The sequence below is a fragment of the Mesoplodon densirostris genome, chromosome 1, assembly GCF_025265405.1.
Source record: "Mesoplodon densirostris isolate mMesDen1 chromosome 1, mMesDen1 primary haplotype, whole genome shotgun sequence".
In the NCBI taxonomy this organism is placed as follows: Eukaryota; Metazoa; Chordata; class Mammalia; order Artiodactyla; family Ziphiidae; genus Mesoplodon; species Mesoplodon densirostris.
The window spans coordinates 121,326,851-121,338,160 of record NC_082661.1 but is presented as its reverse complement, the minus strand read 5'-3'; positions in this window follow the sequence as shown (position 1 = coordinate 121,338,160).

The following is an 11,310-nucleotide window of genomic DNA, read 5'->3' as shown; positions in this document are numbered from 1 at the left end:
TTTTATTTTTATTAAGAATATAGATATTAAGTACTGTAGTTTACAGCTAGGCCTTGAAATGTCTTTTTAGGATCTGTTAGGAATAAGATTGATATTGTACTGTGTGTAACCTGCACAATGTGGAAAGCTGTGCAAAATCTTTGCCTCTGTGCTGTCAGTGTGATGTGTTTTCTGCATGGTTAGATACTACTAGTGATTTTATCAAAACTTCTAAAACTTAAATTACATGGTAAAAGATCTGTAAGAGGCTGCATAAATGTTAGTTGGCACGTAAAGACAATTGCAGAAGTTGAAGACATGATTGCTATATCTCAGTGTTTATTCCCACTCAACATATTGCCTTCTAAGCTTTCTTTTTTGTTCAAAGCATGATCTTAAAGATATGTTTAAGTTAATGGATGTAATGCAGGGTTCCTACACTGTACTGGCGCATGTTGGTGGCCCTCTGTGCCCTAGATATATGCACACAGGGTGCAAGTAAAAATCTACAGAGTGGAAAAAAAAAAGGTATATGCACCCCAATGTTCACAGCGGCACTATTCACAATAACCAAGGTATGGAAGCAACCTAAAGTGTCCATCAGCAGAGGAATGGATAAAGATGTGGTACATATATACAAAGGAATATTCCTCAGCCAACAAAAAGAATGAAATAATGCCGTTTGCAGCAAGATGGACGCAACTAGAGATTATCCTAAGTGAAGTAAGTCAGAAAGAGAAAGACAAATATCATATGATATCACTTATATGTGGAATCTAAAATATGACACAAATGAACTTATCTATGAAACAGAAACAGAATCACAGACATAGAGAACAGACCGGTGGTTGCCAAGGGGGAGGGGGTTGGGGGAGGGCTGGAGTGGGAGGTTGGGGTTAGAGGACGTAAGTTATTATGTATATATAAACAACAAGGTCCTACTGTCTAGCAGATGGAACTATATTCAACATATATAACTGAATCACTTTGCTGTACAGCAGAAATTAACACAACATTGGAAACCAACTATACTTCAATTTTTTTAAATGAGTTGTAAAAAATAAAAATTAAGTGGCTCCAGTAGCATGTAGGAAATCCTCTGAGGTGAGTCATGGGTGTAGGCTGTTAAAGGTAAGCAGAAGAATGCAAAAGCCGGGGAGGGACACCCAGAAAATTGAAATGGACCTAACGGCGTCAGATTACTCTGGCCACTAACCTCTGTCTTGAAATTCTGAAAAACAACCTGGACTATTTGAGGGGGCACACTGATGGAAGTCTTGTGTGCTGACAAAACATTGCATCCTCTTTTGCTTCCCATCAAAAAGCTTCAGAGATCAACTTGAAGAGCATAAGAAGAGAAATTAATTTTGGATTAACTTTTCAAAATTACCGAATCTCAAACATAACCATCCTCCCCCAAAATGTACCCAAGATCTTATTGGAAAGGGCGTCATTGAATTTCCCCTAGATTGTGCAAAACAACTTTAATAACGATTTAGTTGAACCTCAACAAATTTCTGCCGCACAGCATTTTCTAGATTTACAGCAATTTCAGAAAAACGCCCAGGATGGCAATTCTGATTCTCCCTCAACACACCCACCATCTCCCTACACACACCAGAATCAGTCCAGAGGAAATGATCAAAGTCTAAAGATTAAGTCTTTTAAAATTTTTATTTCAATACCAGCTGCTTGATTTCCACGGCATTCACTGCCTGATTTTTACTGAGCTAACCATAGGACCTAAAGTCAAGTCACTGCTCAGAGCCTACACAGTGGAATCTAGACCTAACTCCTCATTTTAGGATGTTAACAGAGTATTCCTCCAACTGCCCAAATGCTAAGCAATGCTTCCAGCTGCAGCCATAGAGCAATGCCTCCCCTTGGATCATTTTTCTGTTTATTCAGACAATGCTGTGGGAACAGAACGGTTTTATCGGTCCATATATCTTCTTGCAACTTGCTGAGGGAGGCTGGGAGGAGTAAATATCTGAGCTCTTCCTAATGGGGTATCTTTTTTTTTTTCCAATACGCGAGCCTCTCACTGTTGTGGCTTCTCCCGTTGTGGAGCACAGGCTCCGGACACGCAGGCTCAGCAGCCATGGCTCAAGGGCCCAGCCGCTCCGCAGCATGTGGGATCTTCCCGGACCAGGGCACGAACCCGTGTCCCCTGCATCGGCAGGCGGACTCTCAACCACTGTGCCACCAGGGAAGCCCCCCAATGGGGTATCTTTCTGTTTTCTTTTCAGAGTTTGGGTTGTTTCTGATTGATGGATATATTGGTAATAAGGGTGAATGATGTCTCTATGTGTGATGATCATCTTTGTTGAAACTAACTCTTTCCAAAAATGGTGTTCACAAACGAATGGATACAAGGAGGAAAGAGGTTCGTGGGATGAATTGGGAGATTGGGATTGACACATATACACTCTTGATACTATGTATAAAATAGATAACTAATAAGAACCTACTGTAGAGCACAGGGAACTCTAATTAATGCTCTGTGGTGACCTAAATGTTTAAGGAAATCCAAAACAGAGGGGATATATGTATATGAGGATGTATCCCCAAAAGAGGGCATATATGTATAAGAGTGGATATATTCCTGATTCACTTTGCTGTACAGTAGAAACTAACACAACATTGTAAAGAAACTGTACTCCAATAAAAACTATAAAAAACAAGAAAACAAAAAATAAACAAAACGAAAATGGCATTCATCTCTCATTTTCAACAGGGACATTCTTCTCGACTTATGTATGCCCTAAAACAGAAATGATTGCCTTCATAACCAGTTAGGATATATCTCCCTTATCTTAAAAACACTTGGTATGAGTGGGGCCCTCAGATGACAGCCATGAAAACATGCTTCTATTGAGGGCATATTGGACCCAAAATCCACCCAGCGAGTTAGGGCCTTCCAGGTTCAAGATCATTCCGTATCTCATTTCTCCTAAAACAGACCCCACCCATTCCCAGCAAAATCTGTTAACAGGGTCCCTTGGATCCTCAAGTCTGAAGCCATGCATTATAGCTATCACGTTCCCAACCCACCCTCTCCCTCACCCCAAGCCTGACCCTGCTTCTAGGCCTGGCCCTGTAGAAATCCTATTTGACCAACATCATACCATACCCAAATAGCTGATGCAAATAAAGGTCTGGATGCCTTGTGGCAGGATAGGTGAAAAAGGTCCACTTTCCAAATACTACAGAGGTTCATACTGAACACCTTATAATCCAAAATCTCTGACATCAGAACTGACTTTCTCATCTACCATATTTTGCCAGGAGGTAGCTTCATTTCATTCAGTCTTAGAAATGTCTTCTACTGGTGTGGTGCAAATCATCCACGCCTTATCTTGGGAAGCCTCATGATTATATGTTGATATAGTCCTCCTTCTACTTTACCAAAGGGTTGATCTAAAGCTTATCACAAATCAATTCAATTCACCTAGGACTTTCTGAACTTCTACTATGTGCCAAAAATAGTATGAGACTCAGTCTCTACTATGTGCCAAAAATAGTATGAGACTCGGTCTATGACCCGGGTGAACACATAAAATCTGGTTGGACACACCCAAATAATAACAACAATAAGAATAAACATGCCAAAATTATACTCTGTAATGCATGATTATGTTGTGAGTTCCTCTGAAGCATAATCTAGGCTCCAGGGCAAAGAGTGCTGGGATAGCTTAACATATCATGTGTCTGACATGACTGGGAGAAAGAGCTGGTAGTATAATTGTCAAGTTTTATTCATTCCACAAATATTTATTGCACAGATACCTGCCTAATATGTGCAGCCACTTTTCTAAGTACCAATGTCCCTATCATTATGGAGTTTACATTCCATTGTGGGAGGCATGCAATGAAAGGGGGGGGAGGGATGGGGAGGGTGGGAGGGAGGGAGATGCATGAGGGAGGGGATGTGGGAACAGATGTATATGTATGACTGATTCACTTTGTTATAAAGCAGAAACTAATAAAAAAAATATAAATAAATAAATAAATAAATAAAAAGAAAGCAAACCAATATGTATTTTTATCAGATAATTGCTATGCAGGAAAAAGGAAGAGGATAGAAAATAATCAAGAAGACCATTTCAGACAAAGGTGGTGAGGGAAGTCCTCTCCAAGGAGGTATTACTGGAGAAGACACCCAAATTAAATGAGTCAGAAATTCAGACATGCCATAGCAGGGCCAGCTTGTCTCTAATTCCCAATGTTTGGGCCTTAGCCAAGAATTGGAGGTCAAGGGTTACTAAATGGCTAGGGGTTGGAATCATCTAGAAGTGTCTACCCTCACATATATGGTGGTTAATGCTGGTTCTTGGAGGAGACCTTAGTGGGGCTGTTGACTACACCACCTCTATAGGGTCTCTCCATCTGGTCTCTCTGCACGGGCTTGTTTGGGCTTTCTTATAGAATGGCAGCTGGGTTCTAAGAATGAGTGTACCCAGATAAAGAAGTAGAAGTACATGGTATATTTTTGATCCAGTGTCAGGACTCACATGGTGTCACTTCTATGATACTCTATTGTTTGAGGCAGTCAAAAAGGTCCACCAAGTTCAAGGGGAAAGGACACAGACTTTACCACTCAATGGGAGGAGTGGTAACTTGTAAGAAGAACATGTGGAATGGGAGATGTTGTTGCTGTCTTCTGCCATGATAACGTAGAGTTCACTGGTTTTCCAGAGCTGGCTTTTGATTGGAGGAGAGAGAAAAAGGAGATGGAGAGACATGAAGAATACTCTATGCCCAAAGGGAGAAAAGGAGAGCCTGAGGTGGAGTCAGGGCTCAGAGCAAGGAAGCAAAGCTCTGCCACTGCTTGCTTTATTATGTGACATCTTCTTTTTCTTGAAAAAGAAAGAAACTGCCTGGACCACTCTCTATACTTCCTTGCCCGATTCCTGCATTAACCCACGTTCACTTAACTGACAGGAACTCCACCCACTGCACCCAAGCTTCTGGTCATCAAGATGGTTACCTCCCCCAAAACAGAGTTGCCATATGATCCAGCAATCCCACTCCTGGGCATATACGCAGAGAAAACTAGAAAAGATACATGCACCCCTGTGTTCACAGCAGCACTATTTACAATAGCCAAGACATGGAAACAACCAAAATATCCATCAACAGAGGAGTGGATAAAGAAGATGTGGTGTGTGTGTGTGTGTGTATGTATGTGTATATATATATATATATATATATATATATATAATGGAATATTACTCAACCATCAAAAAGAATGAAATAATGCCATGTGCAGCAACATGGATGGACCTAGAGATTATCATACTAAGTGAAGTAAGTCAGAAAGAGAAAGACAAACACCATATGATATCACTTATATGTGGAATCTAAAATACGATACAAATCAACGTATCTATGAAACAAAAACAGACTCAGACATAGAGAACAGACTAGTGGTTGCCAAGGGGGAGGGGAGGTGGGGGAGGGAAGGATTGGGAGTTTGGAATTAGCAGAGGCAAACTATTTTTTTTTTAATTTTATTTTACAAATTTAATCAGTTATACATATACATATGTTCCCATATCCCCTCCCTTTTGTGTCTCCCTCCCACCCTCCCTATCCCACCCCTCCAGGCGGTCACAAAGAACCGAGCTGATCTCCCTGTGCTATGTGGCTAGCAGAGGCAAACTATTATACATAGGATGGATAAACAACAAGGTCACACTGTATAGCACATGGAATTATATTCAATACTCTGTGGCAAACCATAATGGAAAAGAATATAAAAAGAATATATATATATATATATATATATATATATATATATATACATATGTGTATAACTAAGTCACTTTGCTGGACAGAAGAAATTAACACAACATTGTAAATCAACTATACTTCAATAAAATTTAAAAAAAAAAGATGGTTACCTCCCCAAGAGGGGCAGCTACTGTATTTGAGCAGCTTCAACTGTGTGAAAATTATTCACCTGGAGGCCCAGCTATTTTCCTATTGAATCTCCCATGAAAGACAAAACCTCTTTAAAGGCTATGTCCTCTCATTATCCTCACACAAACTCTTCAGAGAGGGTCTGACCTTCTTGAGCTAACGGCCTTTTGTTCAGTAAAAGTTCAAAGAACAAATCTTTCTTCACAAACAACAATAGCAGGAACAATATTCTTTTCAGTAGAGGAACCAGACAGCCCAAAAGTCAATTCAGATTGAGGGGATGGTGCCAGGGTATCTGTGTTTTGAAAGCATTCCGGGTGATTCCAACGTGCATGGAGGCTGAGCAGCTCTGTCCATCTGATGTGTCCTGACTCCCTTCCTGACCCTGCTTCCCCTGGCTACCATGCTTCAGCCAAACAGGGCTTCTTCCTCTTTTTCTTTTTAATTAAATTTTATTGGAGTGTAGTTGATTTACAATGTTGTGCTAGTTATACATGTATATATATCCACTCTTTTTAAAATTCTTTTCCCATGCAGGTCATTACAGAATATCGAGTAGAGTTCCCTGTGCTATACAGCAGGTTCTTATTAGTTATCTATTTTATATATAGTCAAACACATCTTTTTTTTCTTTTTTGCCGGGGTGGGGGGCATTCTGATCTTACCCTGACCAGGAATCAAACCCAGGTCCCCTGCTGTTGAAGCGTGGAGTCTTAACCACTGGACCACCAGGAAAGTCCCAAAAAGGTCTTCTTGACGAGCTTTTACTAGGCTGTGTCCTTGTCCTGTGATCTCTGTACATGCTGTTCCCTCAGCCATCAGAGGCTCTTTCCCCGGTTAACTGCTCGACTCACTCCTCAATTCAGGGACCTGCACCAGAACCATAAAGCTTCAAGAAGCACCCTCTTGCTCCTTGGATGTCCCACCATATAAACCTCATTGAGTTTCTATCCATTTGTATAACCATCTTCAAGGAGGCCCAAGAGGCTCAGGTGATAACTAGAAGAAACCATCTCAGCTTAGGGTTGAAAAGAATTCAGTCTGGAAGTTCTGTAATTACACACATCAGGGCTCGCTTGTCAATTTTACCATCAGTGCAATGAAGCAGCAACCCAGTCTCCCACACGCCTGAAACGAGTGCTGATGATTTCTAGATAAACTCATTGTTCCACCTTCAAACTAGCCCTCTGGCCTGGCTGCAGCCCCAGCTGCTCTCTGGCTTCCCCCCTCCCTCTGGGTCTAAGGAGGCTGAACGCAGGTGCAGAAACAGTGGAGGGCAAAGAAATGACCAGCAGGGAGACCAGTTAGGAAGTCCTAGTACAGCAGTGAGGGCCAGAGGACGGGCATGCTGGGGAGGAAAAAGTCCCCCTTCCCCCAGGGTACCCTTTCCAACAACAGATATCCTGTTTCTTTCTATCAAAATCACCAACTCATTATGTATTCTTGGGCATCTGGCACTCTAAAGCTCCAGCTGTTCTGCCCTTGGCTTTCACAAACTTCAACAGGAACTGATATTCAGACCATGCAAGGTGGATGGACACGTGGCAGATTATGTCTAAGACAGGTGTCGGAAAGGGTATTCATCCAATAGGTTTCCTGGTGCCACCCAACCACCAGACTTGCAAATACCTCGAGCCCAAGCTCTTCATAAGAGTCTAATTGTTATTTTCATCACTACAGGCATAACCACCTTAGACGGGAACCCTCAGCCTCCTGTCCCTGCTTCGGCAGAGTTTTCACAGCCCCTCTCCATGGTGGAAGATTCCTGGTGCAAAAGTCCCGGAGCCTCTCTGTAGCCCTGTGGTTCCTCCCCACAGAGCAGCAGAGGATGGGATGGCTCAGTCCCTCTCCCTTGCCTCCAGGAAGTGCAGAAAGGGAAAGGACCCTTTCTATTCCCTGCCCCAATGGAGAGAACACCTGGGTCAGGACTTCAAGAGGCTGCCTGGGGACCGCCATTCTCTCAAGGACCTTCCTTTCTCTGCCAGCACCGGATGCTGTAAGCAGGCTCCCACCCTGCTGAAGCCCACTGGGTAAGAATGCCCGGAGCCCACTGTGCCACCCAGCGCTCCCCACAGACAGGGACGAAGACTTGGGTTTGAGAAGCAGCAGGAAGCCCTCGCTTGGTCTCCAGTCCAACTTCACCAGGAAACCCTGAAATTCAGGATTATTGCATACTTGACACTATGTAGCTAACAATGATCGCCTTCTGGGTGCTTATATCTTTCCTCTAGTGGTTAGAGCCTGCAGACAGGAAGAGACGGTGGAATGGCTCCCCAGGCACACAACTACCTTTTTTTCTTCCACTCACTCAGAGCCTGCACGGTCCTCACAACAATTTACAGTGCTCTGCGATGCATCTTCCTATTTGTTTTACAAATGGGAAACCAGACCCAGAGAGGCGGGATCATTCACCAAGTTTCCACACTTAGTACCAGAGCAGGGATTTTAACTCGCTTCAGTACCTCATTTGCACCCTTTGCTTGTTTGTTTACTTATTTACTTTTTAATTAGAGTTAGACAAATTTATTCTAAAGTTCTTAGAGACAGATAACAATAGCCATGTGCTATAGGCTGAATATTTGTGTCCCACCCCCAAATTCATATGTTGAAACCTACCCCCACCCAGTGTGATGGTACTGGGGAGTAGGGCATTTGGGAGGTGATTAGGTCATGAGGATAGAGCCCTAGGAGTGGGATTAGTGCCCTTGTAAAAGGGACCTCAGAGAGTTCCCTCCCCCCTTCTGCCATGTGAGGACACAGAGAAAAGACAGCCATCTATGAACCAGGTAGCGGGCTCTCACCAGACACAGAGTCTGCTGGTGCCTTCATCTTGGACTTCCCAGCCTGCAGAACTGTGAGAAATAAATTTCTGTTGTTTATAAGTCACCCAGTCTATGATTTTTGTTATAGCAGCGCAAGTGACTAAAACACCATGAAAGCTCTAAAAACAAGGAGAAAAAAATAGGAGGAGATGGATAGCCCTATTTGATACGAAAATGTCTAAGGAGGCTTTACAATTAACAGTTAATGCCAGCCCAAGAACAGACATAAAAATAGAATACAATAGAAAGTCTAGAAATAAACACCTGCAGAGTATATTTAGCCTATGATTAAAGTTGTACTTCACAGGACTGGGGAAGATATGGAATTTTTTTTTTTTTTTTTTTTTTTTTTTTTTTTTTTTGCGGTACGCGGGCCTCTCACTATTGTGGCCTCTCCCGTTGCGGAGCACAGGCTCCGGACGCACAGGTTCAGCGGCCATGGCTCACGGGCCCAGCCGCTCCGCGGCATGTGGGATCTTCCCGGACTGAGGCACAAACCCGCGTCCCCTGCATCGGCAGGCGGACTTTCAACCACTGCACCACCAGGGAAGCCCAAGATATGGAATTTTTATTACATGGTGTTGGGACACCTGGATAGCCATTTGCAAAGAAAAAAAGTGAAACACATCCATACTTCCACATCATTTTTAACTTTAGAGATCTCAATGTAAAAATAAAACAAATATAACTAGAGGGAACTAATACAAAACTGTGGGTGAATTTCCTGAGTGGGATGACATTTATAAGTCTGATTCAAATCTTTAGGAAATAAAAGAAACAACTGATAGTTTCAACTATATAAAATCAAAATTATATCCTGAGAGCCAGAGAATGTAAGTGACATCGCCCAGGCCACAGGGAGTTAGTGTAAGCTCCTGAGGGTAAGGCCAGGTTCTTTGACTTCACTCTTGGGTACTTCCATATGCTGTCCCCGTGACTTTCCCCTACTGCCCATAACCCTCCTGTTCTCTTCTCGAGGCCACGACTGCAAACTGTCTCTCACACCTACAAAGCCCTCTTATCACTATGTGCACAGAACCCAGTGTTAGGTTCCAGGATCCTTTGAATGAAATGTGCATCTCCTTTCCACCTCACTAGTTGGCTAAAGTTTAACCTATAATGGGATTCTGAAGTCATCCAAAGTTCACCAGAGCTGTAATCTGCAGCTATAGATAACAGAGGAGCCCCGAGTCTGGCAGACGTGGGCTCTGCAGTTGAATCTTTGTTCTCTGGAGAGGTAGGAGGCCAGCTGGACACAGTATTTCTCCGGTAACCCCTGTTTAGGAGACACTTCATCGGGAGACGTAACAATGACAGAAAACCTATGCCCTGCCCTCAAGTGTCTTGGCAGCAAATTTGGAAATTACGAGGATGGAAGGGACCCGTGAGGTCATGTAAACAAAATGCTAGCTAGCCTTTAAGGAGGCCATCAGTGTGAACCCAGTAAGCAATCCTAGTAATCAACGCTGGTGTGTGCAGCACAGAATGTGCTAGAGTTCAGAGAAGGACAAGATCAGAGGAAGAGAGAATGAGGTGCCACATGCAGAGACAGATGGCTAGTGAGAGGCTTACCCAGGTTTCATTCATGATTTATCCCCAGCCCTAGCCATAAGCCCTCAGCCTTCTTCCTGTAAACAGCCTTGCTGTTCTAACCCACCTTGCTCATAGCAGGCTCTGTAGCCTGGGTTGTCACTTTGGGTGAGGACTCTGAAACGTTTCAGACCTCCCCTCACCCCGGTCTCTTCCCACTACAGCCCCCTTAGTTCTTTTGCCCTTTCTACCTTCTTTGCCTGTGTCTGATATCATTCTCTCTTAGGCCAGGCTGAGAAGAAAGCTCCTCTGCCCTCTGGAGAAGCACAGTATCCAAGCTGTGCAGCGGGCATGCAAGGTGCCAAGGAAGACTTAGGGAGAAAGGATGAGGGAGGAGGGCAGGGTTAGCAGAGCCCGAGGGAAAGTCCAGCCACAGCCCAGGGGCACTGGGTGATGGTCATTGGGAATAGATGGTTCATACAGATGACCAAGAAGCACATGAAAAGATGCTCAACATCTCTAATTATTAGAGAAATGCAAATCAAAACTACAGTGAGGTATCACCTCACACTGGTCAGAATGGCCATCATCAAAAAGTCTACAAATAATAAATGCTGGAGAGGGTGTGGAGAGAAGGGAACCCTCCCACACTGTTGGTAGGAATGTAAATTGGTGCAGTCACTATGGAAAACAGCATGGAGGTTCCTTTAAAAAACTAAAAATAGAGTTGCCATATGATCCTGTAATCCCACTCCTGGGCTATAATTTGAAAAGATACATGTACCCCTATATTCATAGCAGCAGTATTTACAATAGCTAAGACATGGAAGCAAACTAAAGTGTCCATCAACAGAGGAACGCATAATGAAGATGTGGCACATATACACAATGGACTATTACTCAGCCATCAAAAAGAATGAAATGATGCCATTTGTGGCAACATGGATGGACCTGGAGATGATCATACTAAGTGAAGTAAGCCAGACAGAGAAAGACAAATAGCATATGATATCACTTATATGTGAAATCTAGAAAAATAATACAAATGAACGGA